Raw genomic sequence first — 5,608 nt, 5'->3', positions numbered from 1 at the left:
CTCTGCCCACTCCCCCCATTGTTCACCCTTAGGAGTGGTAAAAAGTGGGAAGGCATAGCCCTCCCACTTTGGAGGGGGGGCAAGGCCCCTTGTTCCCCCCCATTCTGACACCCCTGATTTTGCAGCCACCTTCTCACCTTGCCCCCTTCTAACTTATTAACACATAGCTGCCAAATCTTCTTCACTCCCACTGCTCTCAGTATGGTGCTATCTCTTCAGTAGCTTCCCCTCCTCTTCTGCCTCAAACTGAAACTCATTGTCATAGAATCATAGCATCATAGACTTGTAACACTGAAAGGGACCTTGAGAGGTCATCTAGTCCTGTCCCCTGCACTCAAGGCAGGACTATGTAATGACTAGACTATTCCTGACAGGTGTTTGTCTAACCTGTTCTTAAAAGCCTCCAATGACAGGGATTCCACAACCTCTCTAGGCAATTTATTCCAGTGCTTAACTAGCCTGACAGTTAGGAGTTTTTCCTAATGTCCAACCTAAACCTCCTTTTGCTGCAACTTAAGCCTATTGCTTCTTGTCTTATCCTCAGAGGCTACTGAGAACAATTTTTCACCCTCCTCCTTGTAACAACCTTTTATGTACTTGAAAACGGTTATCATGTCCCCTCTCAGTCTTCTCTTCTGTAGACTAAACAAACATAATTTTTTCGATCTTCCCTCATAGGTCGTGTTTTCTAGACCTTTAATCATTTTTGTTGCTCTCTGGATTTTCTCCAATTTGTCCACATCTTTCCTGAAATGTGGTGCCCAGAACTGGACCCAATACTCCAACTGAAGCCTTATCAGCAGAGAGTAGAGCAGAAGAATTACTCCTTATGTCTTGCTTACAACACTCTTGCTAATGCAGGGGTAGGCAACCTATGGCACGCGTGCCAAAGGAGTGGGCACGCGAGCTGATTTTTCAGTGGCACTCACACTGCCTGGGTCCTGGCCACCGATCGGGGGGCTCTGCCTTTTAATTTAATTTTAAATGAAGCTTCTTAAGCATTTTAAAAACCTTATTTACTTTACATACAACAATAGTTTAGTTATAAATTATAGAAAGAGACCTTCTAAAATGTTAAAGTGTATTACTGGCACGGGAAACCTTACATTAGAAGAATAAATGAAGACTTGGCACACCACTTCTGAAAGGTTGCCGACCCTGGTGCTAATGCATCCCAGAATGATGTTCGTTTTTTTGTTTGTTTGTTTTTGTTTTTTGCAGTGTTACCCTGTTGACTCCTATTTAGCTTGTGATCCACTATAATCCCCAGATCCCTTTCTGAGGAATTCCTTCCTCGGCAGTCATATCCTGTTTCGTCTGTGTGCAATTGATTGTTCCTTCCTAAATGGAGTACTCCACGGTTGTCCTTATTGAATCCCATCCTATTTACTTCAGACCATTTTTCCAGTTTGTCCAGATCACTTTGAATTTTAATCCTGTCCTCCAAAGCACTTGCAACCCCTCCCAGCTTGGTATCAGATTCAGTGCTGGACACTAACACTTAACATGCAAGTATGTTCTGTCTCTGTCTGTATTCAAGAGGAATGGATGGCACAATGCAGGAGGCACTCAGCACTTTAGAGTATTGGCCCTTTGTATTAAGCTTTGAAGACAAGAGCCTGATTGTTTTCCCTGTTCTGTACAGCACACAGTGCACTAGTGCTCAATAAATAATAATTGCCCAGTTCTAGCTGCCCGGTCCTGTGCTCTGTTTCATGGTATCTTTCATCATCACCTCCGAGGTGTCGATGAGTCACATGCTAAGGTGCAGGTACTATGGATTGATTGTACTGAATGAAAGATTTAGCTACCGAGCAGACACTTAATCAGTGACAGGCTGTAGGAATAACTCTTTATTTCATCAGATAGCTGGAGATATTGATGGATGGGAAACCAAAGGTGTTTCCTTTATGGTGATCATAACTCATTTCTGATTAATTGTTATGCCAAACCTCTGACAAAACAGGGTTAAAAAGTTAAACCTGATGACAGGTATACTTAGGCAGACACCAGCAAGGCACAGGAACGAGTCTAAGTTTACTTTGCATGGTGCATTATAAAGGCATCTCTTATCTGTCTGGTGAAAGAGGAGCACTTAGTTTAGTTGAGAATCCTTTTGAATTAAAACAGAGTGGTTTTCCACACTGTATTTCAGCAATCTGGGACCCACATACAGTACTGACTTATGCATATATGTTTCTTCTGTTTCAGCTGGCATGCTGAATGCCTCTTTCTATCCAATTAGCCCTGTTGAATGCCTAAACCAATGTCTGAGATCGGGGAATAGATGAGAGCTAGCGGGTAACAAAACCACATAATTTTCGACAAAAAGTCAGTTTTAAAAAATGAAAAGTCAATGTACTGACCAGCGTCAGCCTCAGGTAAACTAACCCTCAGAGTAAATCTAACACATCTCTCACTAAAAGAAAAGGAGTACTTGTGGCACCTTAGAGACTAACCAATTTATTTGAGCATAAGCTTTCGTGAGCTACAGCTCACTTCATCGGATGTATACTGTGGAAAGTGTAGAAGATCTTTTTATATACACACAAAGCATGAAAAATACCTCCTCCCACCCCACTCTCCTGCTGGTAATAGCTTATCTAAAGTGATCACTCTCCTTACAATGTGTATGATAATCAAGGTGGGCCATTTCCAGCACAATGCTCCAACCCCTCAGACAGAGACAAATACCTACAAGATCTCTATCAAGCATTCTTACAACTACAATACCCACCTGCGGAAGTGAAGAAACAGATAGATAGAGCCAGAAGAGTTCCCAGAAGTCTCCTACTACAGGACAGGCCCAACAAAGAAAATAACAGAACGCCACTAGCCGTCACCTTCAGCCCCCAACTAAAACCCCTCCAACGCATTATTAAGGATCTACAACCTATCCTGAAGGATGACTCAACACTCTCACAAATCTTGGGAGACAGGCCAGTCCTTGCCTAAAGACAGCCCCCCAACCTGAAGCAAATATTCACCAACAACCACATACCACACAACAGAACCACTAACCCAGGAACCTATCCTTGCAACAAAGCCCGTTGCCAACTGTGCCCACATATCTATTCAGGGGACGCCATCACAGGGCCTAATAACATCAGCCACACTATCAGAGGGTCGTTCATCTGCACATCCACCAATGTGATATATGCCATCATGTGCCAGCAATGCCCCTCTGCCATGTACATTGGCCAAACTGGACAGTCTCTACGTAAAAGAATAAATGGACACAAATCAGATGTCAAGAATTATAACCTTCATAAACCAGTCAGAGAACACTTCAATCTCTCTGGTCACATGATTACAGACATGAAAGTTGCGATATTACAACAGAAAAACTTCAAAACCAGACTCCAGCGAGAGACTGTTGAATTGGAATTCATTTGCAAATTGGATACAATTAACTTAGGCTTGAATAGAGACTGGGAGTGGCTAAGTCATTATGCAAGGTAACCTATTTCCCCTTGTTTTTTCCTACCCCCCCCTCCTCAGACGTTCTTGTTAAACCCTGGATTTGTGCTGGAAATGGCCCAGCTTGATTATCATACACATTGTAAGGAGAGTGATCACTTTAGATAAGCTATTACCAGCAGGAAAGTGGGGTGGGAGGAGGTATTTTTTTCATGCTTTGTGTGTATATAAAAAGATCTTCTACACTTTTTCCACAGTATGCATCCGATGAAGTGAGCTGTAGCTCATGAAAGCCTATGCTCAAATAAATTGATTTGTCTCTAAGGTGCCACAAGTATTCCTTTTCTTTTTGCGAATACAGACTAACACAGCTGTTACTCTGAAACATCTCTCACTGCTTCAGGGAAAGGTCTCAGGAAAATAGGTAAGCCTTAAGCTTTGTCTACACTGGATTTTTGTCACTGTTGGACCCATGGGAGCTGCAAGTGCAGAACCAGTGATTTTCCACTGAGAATGTCCCCTGACATTCAAATCTCGCAACTTACCAAAGGCTGCTACAATTAAGGTGCCAGCTGTGGGGTTGTGGGTACCTGTTTACTGAGAACTGGACTCATCCTATGCTCATTTCTTATAGACAGTGAGAAGCCTTCGGAGGATAACAGCCTTCAGTCAGTCCCAGCAAAACAGATTTTTGCTTCTGAATATGATGTAACAAACCCAGTCTGACCCTCATATCCCATCATTAAAATTCCAAGGGAATTCCAGCACAGGGCCTCAGGCCGATTCAGGGTCCTATGGGTGATGTCATGTCTGCAGTGAGCCGATGACAATAATTGCCTTTATATGACCCTAATTATTTTGCTGAAGACACATTAACGCCATTTCTGAATGAAGCCCTGGGCTATAGAAGAGGCCATCTATCAGCTAGGATCTATTTGTGGTTGTGTGGCTTTATTAACTTGAAGTAGTTAGTCATCGTTTCCAATAGCCTCAATCCTTGGCAGTGTTAATATGTGATGGATTGTTGCACTTTAGTTTATCTGTTCTGATAAATAAATAATAAAAAAGCTCTTTCATGTGGCCCCACAGCAGAATAGACTAAGTGCCAGCTTCTGGCATGCTTTTGAGTTTATTAATGTAATACATGGCTGGGTTCCAAAATGTTTCCATCCTTTTACATTTTTATTTCAGAAGGCTTGGGAAATGGTTGCCTTCTTTATCACAAGGATCAGAGAAGAATGTGGTTCTCTCACTCCTTCCTTCTGCAGGGTGGCTGGTATTTTGAAATGTGGAGCCATGTAAGGTGTGTCTGGATCTGCATTGAAGGCCAAATCAGGGCTTGGGCTCGGGCTTGGATCTACTGTGTGAACTCTGCCTCTCATGCAGAGTTTACTTTTGTTCTCCATTGTTTTGTTGTACTCTAAATTAACAAAAAGAAAAGGAGTACTTGTGGCACCTTAGAGACTAACCCATTTATTTGAGCATGAGCTTTCGTGAGTTACAGCTCACTTCATCGGATGCATACTGTGGAAAATACAGAAGATGTTTTTATGCACACAAACCATGAAAAAATGGGTGTTTATCACTACAAAAGGTTTTCTTTCCCCCCCCCCACCCTACTCTCCTGCTGGTAATAGCTTATCTAAAGTGATCACTCTCCTTACAATGTGTATGATAATCAAGGTGATTAAACACCCATTTTTTCATGGTTTGTGTGTATAAAAACATCTTCTGTATTTTCCACAGTATGCATCTGATGAATTGAGCTGTAGCTCACGAAAGCTTATGTTCAAATAAATTGGTTAGTCTCTAAGGTGCCACAAGTACTCCTTTTCTTTTTGCGAATACAGACTAACACGGCTGTTACTCTGAAATCTGTTCCTCTCTGAAAATGCTGAAATATGTACCTTGGAATAAATCCAGATGTACCAAACGTCTATTTTTAATCTCGGTGCATCATGAAAGGAGAACTGTAGTAAACCAAAAATAGCAAGCAAACCAAAAAAAGCCACCATAAATTTCCCATTTTGGTACTAAAGAATAGACACTGAGGAACTGTGCAGCAGTTGGAATGTGAACAGAATAAATCAGATCCAATGTATGCTGAGAGACTTTTCTAATGTTCCTATTGGTGTCCTTTTCATAACAATGTCCTCTTCATTTTGGAGTTGAGGGGGTCATATACAGT

The sequence above is a fragment of the Eretmochelys imbricata genome, chromosome 3 (assembly GCF_965152235.1).
Source record: "Eretmochelys imbricata isolate rEreImb1 chromosome 3, rEreImb1.hap1, whole genome shotgun sequence".
NCBI lineage: Eukaryota > Metazoa > Chordata > Testudines > Cheloniidae > Eretmochelys > Eretmochelys imbricata.
This window is presented reverse-complemented; position numbering follows the sequence as displayed.